Source organism: Heteronotia binoei, chromosome 1, assembly GCF_032191835.1.
Source record: "Heteronotia binoei isolate CCM8104 ecotype False Entrance Well chromosome 1, APGP_CSIRO_Hbin_v1, whole genome shotgun sequence".
Lineage (NCBI taxonomy): Eukaryota > Metazoa > Chordata > Lepidosauria > Squamata > Gekkonidae > Heteronotia > Heteronotia binoei.
In genome coordinates this window covers 172672674-172697800 of record NC_083223.1, presented here as the reverse complement: position 1 = coordinate 172697800, position 25127 = coordinate 172672674, and the positions used below count along the sequence as shown (strand labels likewise).

General features: G+C 47.8%; 1 protein-coding gene across 4 annotated transcripts in view; it reads right to left on the bottom strand.

Annotated features, from left to right (window-relative positions):
• CRIM1 (cysteine rich transmembrane BMP regulator 1) overlaps window positions 1–25127 on the bottom strand; it is a 318174-nt gene that overhangs the window by 157354 nt on the left and 135693 nt on the right. The window lies entirely within an intron of this gene.

Sequence of the window (25127 nt, the reverse complement as noted above, 5' to 3'; positions counted from 1 at the left end):
TGCATGCCATTGGCTGGGTCCTCCTCTCTCTTGCCCACTGCCAGAACCAGGACAGTTGAGGACTGGGCGACTGGGGAAAATGCTAGGCAGTAGCTGTTGCTAGGCAACCAAGTTTGTTTCTGTTAATAATAGGCAACCAACCTTGGTTCTCTAACTAAAGGGTGCGGGAGATGGCCCTTTCTAGGCCTCTTTTGGATTCTGAGGGAGAATTCACTGGGTCCAGTCCTGACTAGGGCTGCCAATTCCAGGTTGGCGGGAAATTCCTGGAGATTTTGCAGTGAAGTTTGAGGAGGACAGGGTTTGGGGAGGGGAGAGGCCTCAGCTGACTATAATGCCATAGAGTCCACCTTCCAAATCAGTTATTTTCTCTAGGGGGAGACAGATCTGTTGCCTGGAGTTCAGTTGTGATACTAGGAGATCTTCAGGCTCTACCCAGAGGTTGGCTACTTGCTATTGCTGCTGGGAAAGAGGTAAGGTTGCCAACTCCAGGTTGGAAAATTCCTGGAGATTTGAGCAGTGGAGCCTGGAGAGGGTGAGGTTTGAGGAGTGGGACCTCAGACAGATACAATGCCTCAAAACCATCTATTTCCTCCTGGGAAACCAGTGAAGTCAGGCTGGAGATCAGTAAGAATTACAACTGCTCTCCAGATGGCAGAGATCAGCTCCCCTGGAGAAAACAGTATAAGTAACTGGTACCGATGTACAACTGGAATATTTACAAAAACCACCAGTCAACAATAAAGATATTCACACTCCCAGTGTTTGTACATGCATTTGATTTAGTGCAAATATTAGCCAAAATAAGACAAAGGAACAATAAGGTATTTGTACTCCCTCAGTTTGAAATTTCTGCATAGTACACAGCCTAAACAAAGTCCATAAGTCAGTGCTGTAGGGTGGAGTCCTTAAAAGTTCCGCTTGTGATGCTGTAATGGAGAAAATAAGGAGGAACCGTATAGAAAGAAGTCCTCACAGTTTCACTTGTCTCACACTTCGTCAGCCTCTTTTCTCACCATTTTCTGGAGCCACAGTAACTTTATTTCAGACACAGATCAACACACTGTAGGGAGCTGGCAGCAGAGGTTTAGAGCATGCATTGATCCACCCTACAGCACTGACTTATAGACTTTGTTTAGGCTATGTTCTATGTAGAAATTTCAAAGTGCATGAATTGGAGAAGTACAAATATCTTAAGAACATAAGAGAAGCCAAGTTGGATCAGAACAATGGCCCATCCAGTCCAACACTCTATGTCACACAGTGGCCAAAAACAAAACAAAAAACCCAAGTGCCATCAGAAGGTTCACAAGTGGGGCTAGAAGCCCTTCCACTTTGCCTCCCCCCCCCACAAATTCCAAGAATACAGAGCATCAATGCCCCAGACAGCTCCAACATTATGCTGTGGCTAATAGCACTGATGGACCTCTGCTCCATATATTTATCCAATCCCCTCTTGAAGGTGGTTATGCTTACAGCTTCCACCACCTCCTGTGGCAGTGAATTCCACATGTTAATCATCCTTTGGGTGAAGAAGTACTTCCTTTTATCCATTTTAACCCAACTGCTCAGCAATTTCATTGAATGCCCACGAGTTCTTGTATTGTGAGAAAGGGAGAAAAGTACTTCTTTCTCTACTTTCTCCATCCCATGCATAATCTTGTAAACCTCTATCATGTCACCCCTCAGTCGATGTTTCTCCAAGCTTATTGTTCCTTTGTCTTATTTTGTCTAATATTTACACTAAATCAAATGAATGTACACACATTGGAGTGTGAATATCTTTATTGTTGACCAGTGGTTTTTGTAAATATTCCCCTGGAGAAAACAGCTGCTTTGCTCAGTGGACTCTGTGTCATTATACCTTGCTGATGTTACTTCCCTCCTTATTTGGCTCACGCTGTGATTCTGGACCACTCACAGGCCTTCAGTCTAACCTACTTCAGAGGGTTACTGTGCAGATCAAAAAGAGGAGAGGGGAATGATATGAGCTGCTTTGGTCCACAGTGTGGAGAAAGACCTTCCTTTTCCTAGGTAGAGGCTGCAGGGAGGGGGGAGGAGATGTTAAGCGGAAGTCAGATCTGTTCCCCTACAGAAAACAGCTGCCTTGGGTGTGTGGGAAGACAGAAAGGGTGGAGGGGGCACTCACCCAGAGCCTCTTTCTAGAGTCTACTTCATTTTCCACTACAACGGGCCTTATTCCTAGTTTCAAAATAAATCCCCAGGCTATTTTAAATCTAGGCAGGCACTTATGCCAAGCAGCATTAAAACCTGAGAGCCTATTCCCAAACATAAAAAACCATACATAAAACAATCTCCTCTTCAAGCCAAACAATAGTTTCAAAACATGCATAAGAGCTTATTCCCAAAAATATATAATCGCCTCCCCTTGTCCCCAGTGCATAGCAACAAGAATATGCTTGCCTCAAGCATACTGCCTTTCTATGTATGCATGCACATGTCAATATGTTATATGCACCTTAATTCCAATAGCATAAAGAGATATAATATAAAAGCTACATTTTGATTGATAAAGATCACATATTCCTGGCACATATAAAATTAAATTAGTGTAGCTATGTTGTATAAATTCATTATGTCTACTATAGGGACAAGACATACAGAGTTTGGATAGGTCCTGGAGCACTGACATAACCATGATCATGAATAAGTGATGGACATTTTGTAGAAAAAGAGGTGCTGAAGCTCATTAGCACAACTCATTTGCACAATTCATTTGCATATGCCAGACACCCCTGACCTCACCAGAAAGTGTACAAAATTGTATCAGCTCAGCATCTACCTTAAAATGCTTCTTGAATTATAATTGTCATAAAAAAACCCGTATTTCCAGCATACTTTTAAAATTACTTTCTCCTATGTGACCTCAGTGGCATGATGAAGATTTCCATCTGTCTGCTTTATATATTTCAGTTTGTCAAATCTTACGAGTTCAGCAAAATTCTATCAGGGGGTTTGAACAATGGAGCCCAGAAGTAATTATTGGGGGGCGGGGTAAGAAAGAAAGTGCACAATAAAACTTAAGAGGTTCTGGATAGGGGTGTGCATTTGATTCGGCCGAACCGCATATACAGCCGAATCAACACTGATTCGGCTGTATACGGAATTGGCCGTAGCCGATTCCCATTGCCGCCTATTATGCGGCAGCCGAATATGGCTCGCCATATACTGCCGAATAGCTATTCAGAAGTATACGGCTGTCAATGAAAAAGGCGGGAAAGTAGCTTCTGCAGCCTCAGTGGAGCTGCTTGCCTACTTTCCCGCCTTTAGTGGCCTCTTCCCGCCTCTCCCATAGCCTCCCTGGGATCAGGGAGGGGGGGAGGGGGAAGAGGAGCCCCAGCAGCCAATGCAAAGCATGCATTGCAAATGCATGCTTTGCAGGGCTATTGTGTAGCTGATGGCCCAGCCATCAGCTACATTGTTGTTATTTTGATCTTTTGCTTACTTGGGTATCCAAGTAAGCACTGTTGTCTGGCCAATCAGAGAGCACTGCTATTTTTTGAAATTGCTCTCTGTAGGGCCAGAGAACCTTTTTAAGGAGTCTTCCTGGCTGGACTCCTCCATTGCTGTGTTGGTGTATGTGGGTTGGTGTGAGAGATTGTGCTGCTGCTGGCTGGCCCTTGGCTTCAGCTGCTGCCTGCTGCTCTCTCACTCAGCCTTACCAGACTTCCCTGGAGTAGAGAAGACAAGGTAAGACAGTTTTGGGGTTCCTGTTTTAGTTTTTGTTGGTAAAAGGACTAGAGTCCCTTTACTTGCCCAGATTTGGGTGGGTGAGTACTGGGTGGGGGTAGCCTATTTGGGGTTGGGGTGGTTCTGCTGGGGGTGGGGGCCTGTGGTGGTGGGGGTTTGCTAATTTGCCCATATCTTAATTTAGTGAGAGGACTTTTAAAAGTGCAGTGTCCTTTTACTTCTCCTGATTTGGGTGGCTTGGATTTCTTGGGGTTAGAGTGGAAGGGTTTTTTTTTTTGGGGGGGGGGGGGTGGCAAAGTTCCTGTATTGTTAAAAGTTGAGGGTTTTTTACTGTTTTAAAAGTATTCAGTGTTTGATTTGTTGCTGCTGTGTTGTGCTGCTGCTGTTACTTTTATCTTCAGGTTATTGGGGGGGGTGCTGTTTGGCCTAATTTTCATTGTTTAAAAGGCCACTTTTGTCCCCCTTTTCCTGGTTCTGGTTTTAGGGGTGGGGGTGTTGTTGTTGACTGATTTGGCCTGAGTTTTCTTATTGGTGAAAGGCCACTTTTTAAACACTTGAGTTGCTTGGCCTTTTTTCCTGTTGTCCCTTTTCCTGGTTTGGGGGTGGGGGATTGGGGGTGGGGGTGTTGTTGACTTATTTGGCCTGAACTTTCTTGTTGGTGAAAAGGCCACTTTTTTAACACTTGGCCTTTTGTGATTCTGCTGGTTTTGTTTTGGTTTTTTTAAATTACCTCTGGTTGGTGTGGGGGTTGGCGAGGGTGTGTGTGGGCTATGTGGACTGGGTCACTTTCTTGTTTTTATAGAGTAGATTGTGTGTTCTGTGGCAGGGAAGCTGGCACCTGGGTGAGAGACCCAGAGCCAGCAGGCTTGTTGTGGTTGGCCAGCTCTCCCAGTGTTGTTTGGGGCAGGGCTGGAGAGCTGGCATCTGTAGATTGTGTGTTCTGTGGCAGGGAAGCTGGCACCTGGGTGAGAGACCCAGAACCAGCAGGCTTGTTGTGGTTGGCCAGCTCTCCCTGTGTTGTTTGGGGCAGGGCTGGAGAGCTGGCATCTGGGTTTGCTGCAGCCAGGTCTGCCTCAAACCCCCTGCCCCCCATTAGCCTCTAATTATGCCCTATGTTCCCATTGATGTCAATGGCCCATAGGGTATAATGATGGAATAGGGGCACCCTCTTTGGGTGCCCCTGGAATGGGATCCCCTGGCCCAATCTTTTTGGGACATGGGGGGGTTGGAGGGGAGAGTCCTCTGCAGGTCCCCGGCAAATTTGGGGGCTCTCCCTCAAACCCCCTCCCCTCCAGGCGGCTTCAAATATACCCTATTTGCCATTGATTTCAATGGCCCATAGGGTATAATAGGGCCGTATATTCCGAAATAGCTGCGCATCTACCGTATATGCGGCTATTCCGAATGCGGTATTCAGCAGTATACGGGGATTCCGAATTTTTTTCCCCCGTATACTTCTGAATCCGTGTAATGCCGAATTTTTTTTTTGGCACATCCCTAGTTCTGGAGCTCCACTCCTGTGAACTCCTGCTCAAAATGAGGCCTGCTGCTAGTAATTATATCAGTAATGGTAAAGTGGCTGGCTTCTACGCCAGTCATAAGAGCAGCAAAACCAGGCTATCCATAAGCTAGGTAAGAGTCTACATACCTGGGGCACTCTCCAGGTATGCAGCAAAGTTATAACTATGTAAAATCACAAAAATCCTCCCCCATTCAAAAAACCTGGCTTGATATTCCAGCTAGTATGAAATACTGAGAGTTGTTGAAAATCAGTTAAAGGGGGCAGGACTGGCCTGTTGAGAGGCCACAGAACTCTGGATAGGGAGATTTGGGGGGGTGGGAGGAGGTGGAAGAAGAGAAACAATGATATATTTATTGAAGTATTTATATCCCACTTCTGTCTCCAAAAGGACCTAAAAAGCAGTTCACAAGCACCACCAATATAAATAAACAAAACAAACAACAACAAAAAATGTTTTAGCTGGCTAGGATTTGATAAAAACAGGTTTCCTACCTGTAACTGATGATCTTCGAGTGGTCATCTGTGCAGTCACACTGATGGGATATAGGCGCCAGTGCCGATCACGATCGGTAACTTGAAAAGCTGCAGATTTCCGCGCCCCAGGCCCAGTGCGCATGCGCTGAAGCCCCACCGTTCATGCTCACTGGGACCGGAGCGGACATCCCGCCAGTTCCTTCTGACCACTGCATGATCCACAGATGGACCGGCAGCAGAGGGGAAGGAGGGCGGGTAGTGTGACTGCACAGATGACCACTCGAAGATCATCAGTTACAGGTAGGAAACCTGTTTATCTTCTTCGTGGTCTCTGTGCATCACACTGATGGGAGACTAGCAAGCTGACATCCTACCTGGAGGAGGGTGCCACGGTCCATCAAGAAGGAAGAGACTGCAGCACAGCCCGGCCAACAGATGAACCTCGATGCCACCGCAGGTCCAATGCATAGTGTCTAATGAAGGTATGCGGGGAGGACCACGTGGCAGCTTCGCAAATGTCCCTCAATGGCACTCGCTTCATGAATACCGCAGAGGTAGCCATAGCTCTGGTAGAGTGAGCTCTGATCGGCCCCGGGAGAGGCTTCTTGTTTAACAAGTAGCAGAGCTTGATGGTCTCTGTAATCCATTTCGAGATTCTCTGGGCCGATACCCTCTTGCCCAGTGAAGCCGGGGCGTAAGAAACAAAGAGTCTGGGGTCCTTGCGACCAAGACTCACCCGTTTTAAGTAAAAGGAAAGAGCTCGCTTCACATCTAGCGCATGGAACCTGCGTTCCGAGTCCGTGCTAGGGTTAGGAAAATACACTGGTAGGTAAATCTCAGTGTTCAAATGAAAGGAGGAGACCACCTTCGGCAGGAATGTGACATCTGGCCGTAGCCAGACCCCTTCTATACAGAAGCGAAGGTATGGGCCATCACAGCGTAACGCTGCCAGTTCACCCACTCTGCGTGCAGATGTTATAGCCAGCAGGAAGGCAGTCTTCCAAGTCAGTAGCTGAAGGGAGCATGTCGCCATAGGCTCAAAGGGTTTCTCTGACAACGCGTGCAGAACTCCCGGGAGGTCCCACGTGGGAGCTGGATGTCTTGTTGCTGGATAAAGTCTAGCAAGGCCACCAAAAACCTTTTGGCATCCGGGTGTGTGAAGACGGAGTGCCCGTCGATCTGTGCGTGGTTAGCCAAGATGGCTGACAAGTATACCTTGAGAGAGGATACTGCCAGACCTTTGTCTAGCAAGGCTAACAGGAAGTCCAGGATTATAGGAAGACCTGCTCTTTTGGGGTCCACCGAGGTGGAAGAGGTAAAGCTCACGAATCTGGACCATTTGTATTTGTACGACTTCCGCGTAGATGGTTTCCGACAGTTCAGGATGACCTGTTGTGCCCTTGCCAATAGTGTTCTTACTCCAACCTCCACGCCGTCAGTTTCAGATTCGGTACGTCGTGGTACATCACCTGTCCTTGGTGGGACAGAAGGAGATCTGGAACCGTGGGAAACTGGTGGAAGACTCCTTTGGATAGACTCAGAATTGCGGCAAACCACTGTTGCCTTGGCCACCAAGGGGTAATGAGGATCCCTCTCGGTCTCTCGTTGTAAATTTTGTGGGTCACCTTGGTGATTAGCGGAATGGGAGGAAACAGGTACACGTGTTGCCGATGCCAGGGGAATAGCAGTCCGTCCCCCAGTGACCTCGGATCTACACCTCCCCTGCAGCAAAACCTCTCACACTTCGCATTGTTGCGTGGTGCGAATACGTCCACCTTTGGTGTCCCCCATTTCCGGAACACCGGTTGGAGAAACTTCCAATTTATCTCCCACTCGTGGAGAATAGCACCCCCCCCCCCCGACTGAGGAAGTCCGCGCATGCATTGAGATTGCCTGGGAGGTGTGTAGCATACAGCATCGTGTTTGTCTCCTTGCATATTTCCCATATTTCCCATATGCGCAGTGCCAGCAGGCAAAGCTTTCGAGACACCGTGCCGCCCTGCCTGTTTATGTAGGCTAACGCTGTAGTGTTGTCCGTCAGTATCGCCACTGTTCTGTTGGCAATCAGTCTGCGGAAGGACAGGACAGCATGATGGATAGCCAATAGCTCCAGGAAGTTTATGTGGAAATGCATGTGACACGGTGGCCACTTGCCTCCCACGCACATCCCGTTCATATGGCCCCCCCATCCCCATAGGGATGCGTCCGTGGTTATGGACAGAGAGGGGTTCTCTCTGTGGAATGGTGCTCCCTCTAGGAGATGTTGTCTCTGTTTCCACCACTCCAAAGTGGAAAGAACTGGTACTGGAAGGCTCATTTTGCGTGACAAGAGATCTCTCTGGCAATGGAAATGCCTGAGGAACCATAACTGTAATATCCGCATGTGAAACCTGGCGAACACCAGAACTGCTGTGGTGGAGGCCATCAGACCCAGTAAACGTTGGATTTGCAGTGCCGTGACTGTCGAGCTGCTGAAGAAGTGCTGCACCAGGGAGATAATGTCGTCCACCCTCTTTGGTGGTAAGAACGCTCCGCAAACTCGAGTGTCCAGTATCGCACCTATAAACTGTACCCTCTGCGAGGGTTGGAGGCAGGATTTCTGTCTGTTGACCTGTAGTCCTAGTTTCCCTAGGAGGGTCAGAGTGGTATTGATGTGTTGAAGTAGACGCTGTCTTGAATCTGCCACCAGAAGCCAGTCGTCTATATATGGGAAGACCTTGATCCCTTGTAGTCTCAGATAGGCTGCCACCACGACCATGGTTTTTGGGAAGACTTTTGGAGCCGTCGAGAGGCCGAAGGGCAAAGCCCGATACTGATAATGCAATCTTCCTATGGTGAACCTGAGGAACCTTCGATGCATTGGGTGTATGCTGATATGAAAGTAGGCGTCCTGCAGGTCCAGCGTGGCCATCCAGTCTCCTTTGTTGAGCAGGGGAAGGATGTTTGGCAGGGAGGTCATTCTGAATTTGTGGTGGAGAATAAAGAGATTCAGGGCCCTGAGGTCCATGATGGGTCGAAGACCTCCATCGCGTTTGGGGATTATGAAGTAACGGGAATAGAAACCTTGTTTCTCCTGGTGTGCTGGAACTGGTTCTATTGCGTTTTTGCGGAGGAGTGATTGAACCTCTTCCATCAGAGTTGGTGAGGGGGCAGTATGTAATGTAATGTAAATGTAATGTAAAATTTTATTTATATCCCGCCCTCCCCCGCCAGAGCAGGCTCAGGGCGGCTTACAACATTTAAAATGAACAATACAATAATAAAACATTAAGAACACATTAAAATCAATCAGTGATTAAAACATTCCTAGACTAACAGTGGCGATAAGCATTACTAATTTAGCAGTAAACATTGATACCATCATTAGTGAACGCCTGTTTGAAGAGGGCGGTCTTGCAGGCCATGTGGAACTGATCTAAGTTCCGCAGGGCCCGCGCCTCCTCTAGGAGCTGGTTCCAGAGTTGTGGGGCTGCGGCGGAAAAGGCCCGAGTGCGGGTGCTTTGCAGTTTTACTTCTTTTGGCCCAGGGATATTCAGTTTGTTTTTACCTACTGACCTCAGTGCTCTCTGGGGCTCATATGGGGAGAGACGGTCCCTCAGGTAGGTCGGTCCTTGGCCATATAAGGCTTTAAAGGTTATGACCAGCACTTTGTACCGGATCCGGTATACAATCGGCAGCCAGTGCAGTCCGTGCAGCCCAGGCCGTATATGCCTCCATCTTGGAAGACCAAGTAGCAGCCTGACTGCCGCATTCTGCACTAGCTGTAGCTCCCGGGTCCGGTATAGAGGCAGCCCCATGTAGAGAGCGTTACAGTAGTCCAGTCTTGAGGTGACCGTCGCATGGATCACCATCGCTAGGTCCTGCCGCTCTAGGAAAGGGGCCAACTGCCTTGCCCGCCTCAGATGAAAGAATGCTGACTTGGCAGTGGCTGTTATCTGGGCCTCCATTGATAATGAAGGCTCCAGTAAAACACCCAGGCTCTTTACCCGTTGCGCCGTCTTCAGTGGCGCCCCGTCAAAGGCCGGGAGAGATATTTCCTTCCCCAGAGTGCCACGACCCACCTGGAGAACCTCTGTCTTCGCTGGATTCAACTTCAGCCCGCTCAGTCTGAGCCACGTTGCAACAGCCTGCAAAGCCCGGTCCAGGTTCCCCGGGGCGGAGGCGGGCCGGCCATCCATTAGTAGATAGAGCTGGGTGTCATCTGCATATTGATGGCAACCCAGCCCAAATCTCCGGGCAATCTGGGTGAGGGGGCGCATATAGATGTTGAATAACATCGGGGAGAGAACTGCTCCCTGGGGCACCCCACAATCTAGTGTGCGCCTCTGGGATCGCTCACCCCCAATCGCCACCCTCTGTCCCCGACCCATGAGGAAGGAGGAAAGCCATTGTAAGGCCAGCCCCTCTACCCCTATGTCGGCGAGGCGGTGAATCAGCAGCTGGTGGTCGACTGTATCAAATGCAGCCGACAGGTCTAGTAACATCAGTATTGCCGCACCGCCTCGATCCAGTTGCCGCTGGAGGTCATCCACCAAGGCGACCAGGACTGTCTCCGTCCCGTGGCCCGGCCGGAAGCCAGACTGGCATGGGTCTAAGACAGAAGCGTCATCTAAAAATCTCTGTAGCTGCAACGCCACTGCCCTCTCGATAATTTTACCTAAAAATGGTAAATTAGACACCGGTCGGTAGTTTGCCAATTCGGCCGGGTCTGCTGTAGATTTTTTCAAGAGGGGGCGGACCAAGGCCTCTTTCAGAGGCGTTGGAAAATGCCCCTCTAGGAGGGATCTATTTATGATGTCCCTTAAAGGACATCTAAGCTCCCTCTGGCAAGATTTAATCAGCCAAGAGGGGCAAGGGTCCAGATCACATGTTGTTGGGCGAGCAGCAGAGAGAATTCCATCAACTTCTTCCAGGCTGAGCGGGTCGAAGTGATCCAGTGTCAAATCTGAAGACAGGCACGGAGCCTCAGATTCACTTACTGTATCTAATGTGATAGGCATGTCCTGGCGGAGCAACGAGATTTTATCTGCAAAATATTTCGCAAATGCCTCACAGCCTATCTCTAATTCTCTAATATTTGGTTTGCCTTGTGGCAATGCTATAAGATCTCCAATTACCCTAAATAATTGTGCTGGGCGCGATTTTGCAGATGCAATCTTGGCTGCAAAGTATTCTTTCTTTGCAGCCTTGACTGCCATCTCATAAGACCTCATAAGCGTTCTATAGGATGTTCTCGTCGCTTCGTCCCGAGTATGCCTCCACCGTCTCTCTAGTCGTCTGAGCCCTTGTTTCAGCTGGCGTAACTCCAAGGTATACCATGGAGCCAGACTCTTACGAGGGCGCAGAGGGCGCCAAGGTGCAATTTCATCGATGGCCCTGGATAGCTGGCCCTGCCAGACTTCCACCAGGTCATCGAGGGAATTGCCAGTGGGCCAGGGATCCCTCAGGGCTGTTTGGAACCGTTCCGGGTCCATCAAGCCCCGGGGGCGAGCCAAAATAGGCTCTCCGCCCATACAGGGTTGGGGCGACGTCTCCATACGGGCCTTAAGGGCTAGGTGATCCGACCATGGAACCGCTTCAGCCGCGATATCGTTCACCAAAATCCCGGATGCAAAGATCAGGTCTAATGTGTGCCCGGCCTGATGCGTGGGAGTTGTGACAAATTGAGAGAGTCCCAGTGTCGCCATGGAAGACACTAGGTCCATCGCCTGAGTGGAGGCCGTGTCATCGGCATGGACATTGAAGTCACCCAGGACCATAAGCCCCAGGAACTCCAATGCCCAGCCCGCCACTGCCTCCAATAGTGATGGTAAGGCGCCGGCTGGTGCGTTGGGTGGACGGTACACCAGCCAGATCGCCAACCCCTCTCCAACATCCCACGTCAGGCCGGCACATTCAATGCCATCGATCTTTGGTGCCGGGAGAGCCCGAAAGGTGTAACCCTCCCGTATGAACAACGCTACCCCTCCCCCGCCCGTTATTCCGTGACTGGTGAAAGACCGAGTAACCTGGGGGGGGGGTCATCTGGGAGAGAGCTACTGTCTCTCCGTCCCACACCCAGGTCTCGGTCACGCAAGCCAGGTCCGCATCCTGTTGGAGTAAGAACTCCTTAAGGGTCGAGGTCTTGTTATTAATGGACCTGGCGTTGCATAACACCAGTGACGGAGACGAGCATTTCCTCTTAGTCCCACTACCTACCACCGTTGGGATGGGAAGTAGACTAGAAGGTGGCCGAGCACCATTTTGTCTCTGTCTCCTTCTCTTATATATCTGTCTATTCCCACCGTCATATCTTCCCCTCCCCAGGAGCACTGGAATCCCTTGGGCAGACATCCGCACTTGCCTGGATAGCTCTCAGTGTAACCTCTCACAGTTGATCTTCCAATTTGTCCCCACCTGTCGTTTAATTTATCCCCCCCCCCCCTTACCAACCCTTCCTGTTCTTATTCTGTTCTCAGCTGCCAACTCACTAATTATATCTTAGTTTAGTATGAACGAAAGTAGGTACTGTAGGGTTCTGGAAGAATTCTATCTGATATCCCGATTGTATTATGGATAGGACCCATTTGTCCGTTGTTATATCGGACCATGCCTGCAGGTAGAGGAAGAGTCTGGTGTGGTCCGAAGAAAGGGAAGGGGAAGAACACAGGTAAGGGAGAACACAGTCAAAGGCCCTGTTTGGGTGGGCGGTTCCCCTTCTGGCGTAAGGATTGGGATGAAGCCGGGGAATATTTGGATTTTGCCATGAAGGAGGGCTTTGTAAAGGATGATGTACTCCTAGGCCTTCATTGCTGTTCACTTTGCTGCTTTTGGAATGGTTTCTTGTTCCATGGTTTGGTCCAGGATCTCTTGGTCTGAGACTTGGACGAAGCAGATACTCCCAGGTTTCTAGATGTTCTGATACTTTTGTCCATTTCCTGTAATACAGAGTCGGTATTGGCACTGAAGAGGCCATTACCATCGAAGGGAAAGTCTTTGATGTATGTCTGGGTATCAGGTTGTAACGCCGTAGACCTCAGCCAGGAGTGACGTCTGAGAGTAATAGCAGTGGAGACGGTCTTGGCTCCAATGTCCCCAGAATGTTTTGCTGAGTTCAGTTGTTGCTTTGCCAGTGCCATGCCTTCCCTTTGCACCTTCTTTATCGCACTCTTGGCCTGTTCTGGAAGGGTGGGTAAGATGCTTGACAATTGGTCCCATAAAGCGTACTGGTAACGTCCCATGCTCACTGAATAATTCGCTACTTTCACCCCCAGTGAGCCTGCGGTATAAATTCGTCTGCCCAAATTGTCGAGTTTCTTCCCTTCCTTGTCCGGGGGGGGGGGGGGGGGGAAGTATGTGTTTTCTGTGCTTTGGATGAAGAGGCAACCACAACTGAATTCGGCTTAAGGTGGTTGAATAAGAACTCAGCTGTAGACTCCTGAATCCTATACATATGGTCAAGCCTGCGAGAAGATATAGGTGTTGATGCAGGCTTGTCCCAAGATGCTTTGGCTGTGTGTAGCATCACCGTGGTTAAGGGTAGTGCAATGGCAGTAGAAGTGTCCAATTGAACGATGTCGAAGACACTATCAGTGACTACAGGTTGCGGTTGAACCGTAGGCAGGGATAAGGTCTGGGCCATACGCCTTACAAGGTCTCCATAAGATTTGAGGTCTTCAGACGGTGATATAGGCTGCTCTTCTCCCACCTTCTGTGGGGGTGATGGGTCTTCCGGTGATGACAGAGCACCCTGATCTTCTGGCATGGATCCTTCCTCCGATCTGGGCGAACCCTCAGGGGATTCGGAATGCTCAGATGAGAGTTGAGGAGTAGCAGGAGCCTTGGGCGACCCGGAAGTCACTGCTTTCTCTTTGTCTCGTTTGGGATGAGGAAAGGCCTTCTGTTTTTCAATTGGTTCGACCTCGGGAGGTTTTGACATCGATGCCGATGGGGTGTGCTTCGGTGTTCTGTAAGATGTTCGAGACCTGACCGAAGCTTCTGATTGCTGGTCCCAATCCATTTGTCTTGGCGGCAGCCAGGGTAAAATCGATGGCATCAGGTAGGAGCCGTATAAATACTGCCATTGTCTCTGGTCCCAGGGCAATGGAGGTGGTGGCCTTCGAAGAGGAGATTTCTCCTTTTGGCGAGGTCTAAGTGAGTTGCCCTCTTCAGATTCCCGCGATTGACGCCAGTGTTGAGGGCTTTTGGATGGTTCGCGTCGAAAGCTGCCAGAGCAATCTCGACTAAGGCTTCGGGATCGATGACGTGAGGAGGACCGTCGTCGATGTGGACTACGAGATCGACCTCGGTGAGGACTAGCATGGCCAACCCTAGTGGGGGTTCTGGTTCGGGGGGACCGAGTCCCAGTGTGAAGCAGTTCAAATGGACTGTCCCCCGCTCCCGAGCGTTGGGTGAGCTCGATGTCGCGTTTCGGATCGGATGATATGGCGATCTGGGTCGACATAGAAGTCAATGTCGGAGGGCTTAGCCGACGGCTTGGGGAAGCGAAGAGCTTCAGTGGTGGTACGATCCCAGTTGTCGGGTCCGATGGTGATGTGGGCGCCGAGAGCACTGCAAGCTTAGGCTTGTCTGCTTTCTTCTTCTTCTTCATCTCCGAGTGAGTACCCTTCTCTTCCCTGGGCCTCTTAGCAGGCGTGGAAGAGTCCGACTTCGCTGCCGAGCCCGCTCTTTTTGTAGGGCGATCGGCATCGGTAAGGGGTCTGTCGGTATCGACCGACTCCGATGTCGAAGGCTTGAGCGTTGCCGACATCTTTTTGGGCGATAGCGCTTTTTCCATCAACGCGGACGCTAAGCGGGCTGCCCGGTTTTTCTTTGTCTGCCTTGAGAACTTCGCGCAGTGCGCGCACGAGTCCGGTCTATGCGACTCTCCCAGGCAGAATAAACACACAGTGTGTCCGTCCGGAGGGCCGATTTTGCTTCCACACTCTGCACACCTCCGGAAAAATCCCCACCGCTTTTCCATGCGGTGCGGAGGGGTAGAGAGAGGGAGGGGGGGGGGACTGGGAAAAAATGGAAAAGAAAAGGGTACTAAACAATTCCGCGCATCCGCTCTCAGAAATAGCTAAAAATCTTAAATGAAAGTCACTAGTTTGGAAATTCACAATCCTGTATAAAGATGTAGGAAAGTTCACCGACCGTAGCGAATGATCAACTGATCCAAGCGGCGGTCAGAAGAGAACTGGCGGGATGTCCGCTCCGGTCCCAGTGAGCATGCTGGGTGGGGCTTCTGCACATACGCACTGGGCCTGGGGCGCGGAAATCCGCAGCTTTTCAAGTTACCGATCGTGATCGGCGCTGGCACCTATATCCCATCAGTGTGATGCACAGAGACCACGAAGAAGATCTGGTTCTTCCAGCTGCAAAACAATGGCTAAGAGTCAAAAGGCCTTGCCTTGCATCTTTGGTCATGGCCAACTTTATCCACAGATATAAACTCCATAAAAAGGTCAGAGAAAGATGCATAGGGGCATTTCTTTAATATGTCAAGATATTCCTTCATCTGTCGAAGAGTCAAAACAAACTACAAAGCATATAAGGAATAACTTCTCTGTTATGTTGCTATGGATGGAAATGCCAGAGCCACCAGATAAATTTAAAACTTGGAACATACTAATGGCCACCTGATCAGAACACTGAGGATGATAAATACATTTTAAAAAACCTTTCTCGAGGATTCTTTAAGCTTTTAAGGGTTTGAGCAGGCCCCTCATCTTTTCTGTTCCTTTAATAGAAGAAGATGATGATGATGATATTGGATTTATATCCTGCCCTCCACTTTGAATTTCAAGAGTCTCGGAGCGGTTCACAATCTGCGTTATCTTCCTCCACCACAACAGACACCCCTGAAGTGGATGGGGCTGAGAGGACACAGCAGCTGCCCTTTCAAGGACAACCTCTGACAGAGCTATGACTGACCCAAAGCCATTCTAGCAGGTGCAAGTGGAGGAGTGGAAAATCAAACCTGGTTCTCCCAGATAAGAGTCCGCACACTTATCCACTACACCAAACTGGCTCTCCAGTTTGACACTCAAGAGGTTCTCGCCATTCTGCTCATTTTGGAGCATTTTAAATCTTTGCCTAGTTATTTAAGGTTTTTCTTCTTGGTGCTTTTATTAATTGTCGTTTGGTTATAAAGTGTTTTCTGCTTATTTTGGGAATCCTCTGGGAAGGAAAGTAGCATGGTATGGCCTGATTTTCTCAGATTTCAGAAGTTAAGCAGTGTTGGTACTTAGAAGGGAGACCATCAAGGACAACTCTGCAGAGGAAAGCAATGGCAAACCACTTCTGCTTTACACTTGCCTTGAATACCCTTTGCTGGGGGTCACCATGAGCCAGCTGTGACCTGATGGAACTTTACATATACACAGGTGACAGATGAGCAAACCAACCCTGCAGTGTAGGGCCTCTTTTCTCAGGCTCAGAGTCATTTTGTTGCTATTTCTGAGCCATTCTCTATGCCGTAGTTGAGCCTAACGTCTGAAGGACAGGCATGTTAAGAAACATACAGTAAGGACGTCTTATTGTATTGTATCCCTTACACTGAGCAAGAGATAGCTAGGAAACTGGCTTATCGGGCCTAAAGGTCATCCATTCTATGATTCATTCATTGCAATGGATTAGGACCCATTGGAAACCTGCCTCAGAGAGCAAGCTGTGCCAAAAGTTGAGATAAGATTAAGAAGGTGAAGTATTATCAACATGCCCAGAGTGATGTAATACAGGCATGTGGAGGTTGGTTTGGACTCCCCATAAAAGGGAGAGCCTCAGAGCAGAACAGGGTCATCATCATTATCACAGCATCATAGAGTTGGAAGGGACCTCTAAGGTCATCTAGTCCAACCCCCTGAACAATGCAGGAAACTAACAAACACTTCCCCCTAAATTCACAGGATCTTCATTGCTGTCAGATGGCCATCTAGCCTCTGTTTAAAAACCTCCAAGGAAGGAGAGCCCACCACCTCCCGAGGAAGCCTGTTCCACTGAGGAATTGCTCTAATGGTCAGGAAGTTCTTCCTAATGCTGAGCCGGAAACTCTTTTGATTTAATTTCAACCCACTGGTTCTGGTCCCACCTTCTGGGGCCACAGAAAACAATTCCACACCATCCTCTATATGGCAGCCCTTCAAGTACTTGGAGATGGTGATCATATCACCTCTCAGCTGCCTCTTCTCCAGACTAAACATCCCCAGCTACTTCAACTTTTCCTCATAGGACTTGGTCTCCAGACCCCTCACCATCTTGGTCGCCCCCCCTCTGGACCTGTTCCAGCTTATCTACATCCTTCTTAAAATGTGGTGCCCAAATTGAACACAATATTCCAGGTGAGGTCTTATCAGAGCAGAGTAAAGTTATACAATCACATCACGTGATCTGAACACTATACTTCTGTTGGTACAGCCGAAAACTGAATTTTCCTTTTTAGCCACCGCATCACTGTTGACTCATGTTCAGCGTATTAGCCACTAAGACCCCAAGATCAGGGGTGTCGAACTCATTTGTTACGAGGGCCGGATTTGACATAAACAATTAAATGATTTTTAAACTTAAAATAAAACATGCTTAAAATATTAGCATGCTAGCAATATTTTCTTTTACAGTCTCTGATAAATGTCACCTCTTGCTATGAATTATTGCATCAAAAACTGCAGACAATGTCTGTAATGTACCAGTCTTGAATATGTGCTATTCAGGTGTGCACATCTGTAAGTTGCAAACCTACTTCTGATTCATTGACATTCATTACAGACATCTCATGGTCAATGCTTTGAGCTTAAGACCCAGAGGAACATGAAGCAGCTGGGCATTGTGAGCTTTTGTACAGAAGTTGCTTCAGGTGCTGGTCAAGAACATGCGAAGGCACCATGGCACAGACTGAGGGCTCTGTGCTTGTCTACAAAACTATAATCTTCCCCAGAAAAATGACTACAACTCAAAAAAAATACAACTTCCCCCAAAAAACAACTACAAGAACAAAGAGACAGCCATGTACAGTGGTCAGTGTCAGCCTACTATCTGGGGAGTCTACATTCAAGGCCCCCAATCAAAGGAAAATGTGAAAGAAAAATTAAGGAAAATTTGCTGGGTAAACCTGGGGTGGAACACACTCTCAGCCTAATGCTGATATTTCTCTTCTAAATAGTTCACATGCTTTCCTATTGAGAAAGACTGGAGGACATGAGTACAGTGAAAAAGAGGAGGGGAACCCAGTTACAAGCCCAACAAAATTCTCTCTCTCTCTCTGTAGCAAGGCAAAAAGCTCATACCCCTTCACCAAAAGGTTGCTAGTCTTAAAAGCACTCTTTGTAGCCCTCCTGATGGTGGGGTCTATGCAAAGGAAGCTCTGGCTCTTTCTTTCCTTCCCCGGGCATGAGGAGGGGGAAGAGCCTCAGCCATTCATTAGAAGGAAGAGAGGCTTATCTCAGAAGCTCTGGGGTGATTAATTGAGCCTGGCAAACTTAATCACCCAGCAGAGCTATAGAGCCAAGCTCCCCCATTGGCTGTGACTGCTCCTCCCTCCTGCTCCCTTTGGGAAAAGGGAGGGGGGAGAGGGAAAGACTGCTTTGCTGCTCTGGCTTATCTGGGGAGAAACACAAAATCGCCAATGAAAAAAGGCAAGGGAAAATTAAGCAGACAACAGTCAGTTACTGGAAGGCCTGATTGGAGCCCTCTGCGGGCCTGATCCGGCCCATGGGCCGCATGTTTGACATCCCTGCCATAGATCCTTTTCGCACATACTACTGCTAAGACAAGTCTCCCCCATCCTATAACCATGCATTGGATTTTTCCTACCTAAATGCAGAACTTTACATTTATCCCTGTTAAAATTCATTTTATTTATTTTTATCATCATGGTGGGGGAGAGCTGGTGCCAGCATCTTGAAAAGTCGGCCACCAAGGAGCGGTCCATAAGGACAGATATACCTAGCTTTTTTCTGTGTGTGTTTTTCTGTGACAAACACTTCTCTGCCTCATGGAAGTAAAGGGGGCTTCCCAAGGGAAGGGAGTTAATCCCTTGCTTCTTGGAGAGACAGGAGGTTTGCTTCAGTGCTTTGTCTATCCTGTTGTTGTTTAATAAACTGTGCTTCAACTGTGAATTTATCTGTGTTTACTGAACAGTGGGAATCTCTTTAATAGTGCTTGATCCTGCCCTCTCCTGTGATCCTGTCACAATAACAGAGGCTAAAGTGGGCGAGTTCCCCTTTGGCATTGTTAACTAGTGGGACTACCTGTTGCAGGCCACCAGCCAAGGTAGGATGGCTTCAAGAAAACAATCAAATCCAGAATCCCCCCTAACATCTTTGTGGAGAAAACTCTTTCCACCTAACACAAGTAATCCCCAAAGTACACACAGATTCCCACCTTCTCTGTGAGGGACCTGATTTTGCCGCTTTCACCATCTACATGGCATGCAGCCAATGTACCATCAGATGATATGAAAAGCTGGCCCAAAATTCACCATGGTCACATTTGACTTCTAAAAATGAGCATATTAGTCAAAGGGAAGTTGAAAAGGACAGTAAAAAAGACCATATCCCTTCTGGATATTTGGAAACTATTCAAATCTGAAGCTCAGATAGAATGCAGGGGTAGAAACAAGGCATCAAAATTACTGATTTTACTGACCAGATTTTTAAAACAGCCAAATACTGACAAAAAATGATAAATAACTAAGCAATTTAATTTCAGTCTACTGATAAAGTAAAACTGGGACTTCACTAAAAATTATTATCCGGCTTCCACCACCCCCATAGCCAATCACTGTATATCTTTTTATTGGGAAAAAATATTTGTATGAAGATATGGCAATGTTTCCATTATTGTACAAAATTTAAGGCAAAAAAGTGATCCCAAAGTGGAAAGATCCCAAAGTGGCAAGAACTAAGTACTGATACAGAGAAGGAAGCAGGAGATAATTTCATCTCCTTGCACTCAGCCAAATGCATATCTACCTGATTTCCTTTTACAGAAACCTAGTACAAGCATGTTTAAAACAGCCTTTCTTGGCTTTCACTCATCCAAAACTTGACATATGTCCATTTAAGAATTAATTTTCCATTTTTCACATATGAGCATCAACTGTGGGAAAATGGCTTGTTTACTTAGCCTCCCCCCATTTTTGGAAAAGAAGCAAAGCCATTTGTAGGATTTACATTAAGAAACCATCTTTAAAAAGGGTTCCAGAAGAGATCCGGGTAACTACAGGCCAGTCAATCTGACTTCAATTCCAGGAAAGTTGGTAGAAACCATTATCAAGGACAGAATGAGTAGGCACATTGATGAACACAAGTTATTGAGGAAGACTCAGCATGGCTTCTGTAAGGGAAGATCTTACCTCACTTACCGGTTACAGTTCTTTGAGGGGATGAACAAACATGCGGACAAAGGGGACCCAATAGATGTTGTTTACCTTGACTTCCAGAAAACTTTTGATAAAGTTCCTCATCAAAGGCTCCTTAGCAAGCTCGAGAATCATGGAGTAAAAGGACAAGTTCTTTTATGGATCAAAAACTGGCTAATTAATAGGGAACAGAGAGTGAGTATAAATGGGCAATTTTCGTAGTAGAAGAAGGTAAGCAGTGGGGTGCCACAGGGCTCAGTACTGGGTCCCATGCTCTAACTTGTTCACTGATGATTTGGAATTGGGAGTGAGCAGTGAAGTTTGCAGATGACACTAAATTGTTCAGCGTGGTGAGAACCAGAGAGGATTGTGAGGCACTCCCAAGGGATCTGTCAAGGCTGTGTGAGTGGGCATCAACGTGGCAGATGAGGTTCAATGTGACCAAGTGCAAAGTAATGCACATTGGGGCCAAAAATCCTAGCTATAAATAAAAGTTGATGGGGTGTGAACTGGCAGAGACTGACCAAGAGAGAGATCTTGGGGTCGTGGTAGATAACTCACTGAAAATGTCAAGACAGTGTGCGACTGCAATAAAAAAGGCCAACACCATGCTAGGAATTATTAGGAAGGGAATTGAAAACAAATCAGCCAGCATCATAATACCCCTGTATAAATTGATGGTGCGGTCTCATTTGGAATACTGTGTACAATTCTGGTTAATGCACCTCAAAAAAGCTATTATAGCATTGGAAAGAGTGCAGAAAAGTGCAACTAGAATGATAAAAGGTTTGGAACACTTTCCCTATGAAGAAAGGTTAAAACGCTAAGGGCTCTTTAGCTTGGAGAAACGTCGACTGCGGGGTGACATGATAGAGGTTTACAAGATTGTGCATGGGATAGAGAAGGTGGAAAAAGAAGTACTTTTCTCCCTTTCTCACAATACAAGAACTCGTGGGCATTCAATGAAATTGCTGAGCAGTCGAGTTAGAACTGATAAAAGGAAGTACTTCTTCACCCAAAGGGTGATTGACATGTGGAATTCACTGCCACAGGAGGTGGTGGCAGCTACAAGCATAGCCAGCTTCAGGAGGGGAATGGATAAGCATATGGAGCAGAGGTCCATCAGCCACAGCTTATCGTTGGAACTCTCTGTCTGGAGTAGTGATGCTCTGTATTCTTGTGTTTGGGAGGGGCACAGTGGAAGGGCTTCTAGCCCCACTGGTGGACCTCTAGATGGCACTTTTTTTCCCCCCACTGTGTGGCACCGAGTGTTGGACTGGATGGGCCATTGGCCTGATCCAACATGGCTTATCTTATGTTCTTAATCCCTTTTAAAAATAATCACATATTGCAGATAATCAAACAGTAAAACATATTTAAAAGCATATATAAAATAGTCATTATGGGAACAACGTAATTACTATAAGGTAAGAATGGTTTTTGCTTTTACTTTGGAGTTTTTTTGCTTAAAAAGAAGTTATTAACATACGCTTTCATTTCTCAACTGTTTTCTGCACTACATCTGCAAGAATTTTTCTTGTCCTCTTCTTCCTCCCAAATACAGTAACAAAATCTACCCCCCCACACACAAATTGCATTCACAAAAACAGAAATATACTGACGTTACTAATTTTTTTTTAAGTGACAAATGAACGACCATGGTGAAAAAAACGACTTTTACTGATTTTACTGACCATTTTCCACATCAAATGCATATAACAGATTAGGAAAGTAACCACCTATGTGAGGGGCATCAAACATATGGCCCGGGGGCCGAATTAGGCCCTCAGAGGGCTTCTGTCAGGCCCCGAGCAATTGGCTGTCATCTGCTCCTTCTTCCTCTCTCTTGCTTCCTTCTGCATAACAGCTTGTTTTGCAAGGCTTGCTTAATCACAAAGGAGCTACAGAGCAAAGTCTCTTTTTTCTCTATCAGCTGAGGGAGAGCTTGCTTTGCCAGACTCAATTGCATCACAGAGCTACTGAGCCAAGCCTCTCTTCCTTCTATTGGCTGAGACTCCCCCCCCCTCCTGGTTCCCTGGGTAAGGAAGGCAAGAGTCAGAGTTTCCTTTGTCCAGTTCCCTGGATCCATGGGAGAGATACAAAGACCTTTAAGACCAACAAGTGCTAATGTTTTAAGCATGGTTTATTTTAAGGGGTTTAAAAAAAATCTTTAATTGTGTTTGGCTGTGTCCTTTATAACGTTTATATCTCTGCTACCTAATTATAAATAGGTACACATACGGCCCGGCCCGACATAGCTCGGCCCAACAAGGTCTCATTTATGTCAGAGTCGGCCCTCATAAAAACAGGTTGATTACCTGTAACTGATGATCTTTGAGTGGTCATCTGTGCAGTCACAATGTTGGGATAATCGGCACCTGTGCCGATGGTGATTACGAAGCTCCAATCGTAGGTTTTCGCACCCAGCCACTGAGCATGCCTGGGAACTCAGATGCTCTCTCTGAATTTTGTGGAGAGTTCAGGTTATGAGTGGAATTGGGGGGGGGGGGGGAGGTAGAGAAATTTTCCCACCACATCTGCTCTGGGCTGGTGCTAGAATCCCGCCAGTTCCTTCTGACCGCTGAAAACCCAGAATAGAAACTGCAACTAGGCTGACAGCAGAGGGAAAGGAAGGGCGGGTAGTGTGACTGCACAGATGACCACTCGAAGATCATCAGTTACAGGTAAGCAACTTGTTTATCTTCTTTGTGGTCTCTTCTTTGTGGTCTCTTGTTTATCTTCTTTGTGGTCTCTGTTGGGAGAACAGCAAACTGAGTCCTACCTGGAGGTGGGAGCCGTCAGGAGCTAGGTGCAGCTGACCTGGAGGATAGGACAACCCATGCTTACCCATCGATGTTGCTGGACGTCAAATGCATAGTGACGCACAAAGGTATGGGGAGAAGCCCAGGTAGCTGCCTTGCAGATCTCATGAAGCGGGGTGTCCCAGAGAAATGCAGTGGAAATAGCCATGGATCTAGTGGAGTGAGCTTGTAGTGAACATGGAAGGGGCTTCTTAGCTAAAAGATAACACAGTTTTATCATCTCCACAATCTATTTGGATAGTCTTTGGGAGGACAATTTAGTGCCTCGAACCATGTAAGAAATAAATAGCTTGATATGTTGGAGATAGAAAGATAATGCTCTATGCATTTCCAAGGAGTGCAGTCATCGCTCCTTTTCTAACAACGGGCATGAAAAGAAGGTTGGAAGCACAATTTCTGACTTGAGATGAAATTCTGAAACTATTTTCGGCAGGAAACGGGTAACTGCCAACAGCAAAACACTTTCTGGAGGATCAGCTCTAAGAGCCTGCAGTTGTCCGACTGGTTTAGCAGAAGTGATGTCCACTAAGAATTCCGCTTTCCATGAGAGGAGATGAATAGGGCATGTGGTCATAGGTTCAAAAGGCCTTCTAGTAAGCATGTTCAGCACCATGGGAAGATCCCATGCTGGAGTAGGGATACGGACAGAAGGGTATAGGCTAAGTAATCCCTTAAGAAAATGTTCTGAGTCTGGGTGGGAAAACACAGAGGATCCATCAATAGGATCATGGTATGCCGAAATGGCTGCCATGTACACCTTGAGGGAGGAATAAGTCAGACCCCTATCTGCTAAAGACAGAAGAAAGGTGAAGATATCTGCTAAAGGAGATTGGCAAGGCGACATGTTCGCAGTCTTGATGAAAGAACAGAACTTGTGCCACTTAAGGCTGTATGAATGCTGAGTGGAGGGTTTCTGAGAGTTCTCCAACACTGTTAGTATCCTTGCAAGAAAAGGGCCTTTCGAATCAGCCAGGCTGTCAGTTTGAGGTGGGGCACATCACTGTACAGTATGTCTCCCTCATGAGATAGGAGGAGGTCCAGAATTGAGGGAAATTTGTGCAGATGTCCCCGGCTGAGTTGTGTCATGGGTGCTGGGGACCCTGCAGAGGAAGTTGAGCCTGCAGAAGAAACTGTGCCCCTGCCACCTGCACCAGTGCCCCTGCCTCCTGCTGGAGAAGATCCCAGCCCCCCTGCCTCGCCCTCTCGGGTGGCGCGTGTGCGTGACCGCCTCCGTCAGGACCTCAGGGATCGGAGGAGGGCGGCACGCTCACAAGCAAGACGCTCCCTGAGCCCTGAGTTTTGAGAGGATTCTGGCCCTTCTAAGAGCAAGGATGCTTGAGTTGCAACAGGATCCTGGCTGCCTCTCTGAGCCAGCAATTAGCCCAAATGGGCAACAGCCAGCAGAGGGCTATATAGCTGTAGGCTTTGGGAGGAGGCTTTGTGGAAGCAACTAGTCATCTCCCTGACGTTCTAGCATCCGCTCCGGCTTGACTTTGGTTTCTGGACTCCCTGACTTTGGCTTGTGACTTCTGGACTCCCTGACCTCGGCTTCTGGACCTCGGACCTGCGATACTTGTACAGTGATTCGGATTTGGCGCCTCGGACCCTCCTGCTTACTGGCTACAGACCTCGGACTGCCCCTGGACTTTGCCTGACCCGGCCCCAGCCATGACAAGTTGCAGTATGGTCGAGAACCAAGGTTGCAGGGCCACCATGGAGTCACTACGATTTAACTTGGATGCTCTCTCTGAATTTTGTGGAGAGTTCAGGTTATGAGTGGAAGGGGGGGGGGGGGAGAAGGTAGAGAAATTTTCCCATCCAGTTGAGAAGTCTGTCCCCTAGAGAGTTCTGCCCTACACTTCCTCAAGAGCAGAACAGGGGACATTTATGGTTGTATTTGGTGGCAAAGATGTCTATCTCTGGTGTCCCCCATTTATGAAATACTACATCCGGATACCTGTCGTTGAGTTCCCATTCATGGAGGGATGCTCCCCAGCAACTCAGAAAATCTGCCAGACCGTTTAGAGTCCTGGGGAGGTGTAATGCTACCAAGGTGACATTCTGAGATATGCACCACTCCCAGAGAGTCGTCGGTGAGTAGGGATTGAATTTCGTCTTGAAGGGTCTGTAAGGGATGCACGATGACAATCCGAGGAAGCGGGGGTAATGAGTGGAATTCGACTGCATACCCCTTGGCAATGATGGACAGCACCCATCTGTCAGAAGTGATGTTCTGCCAAGATGTCAGGTAGGGGTATAGACC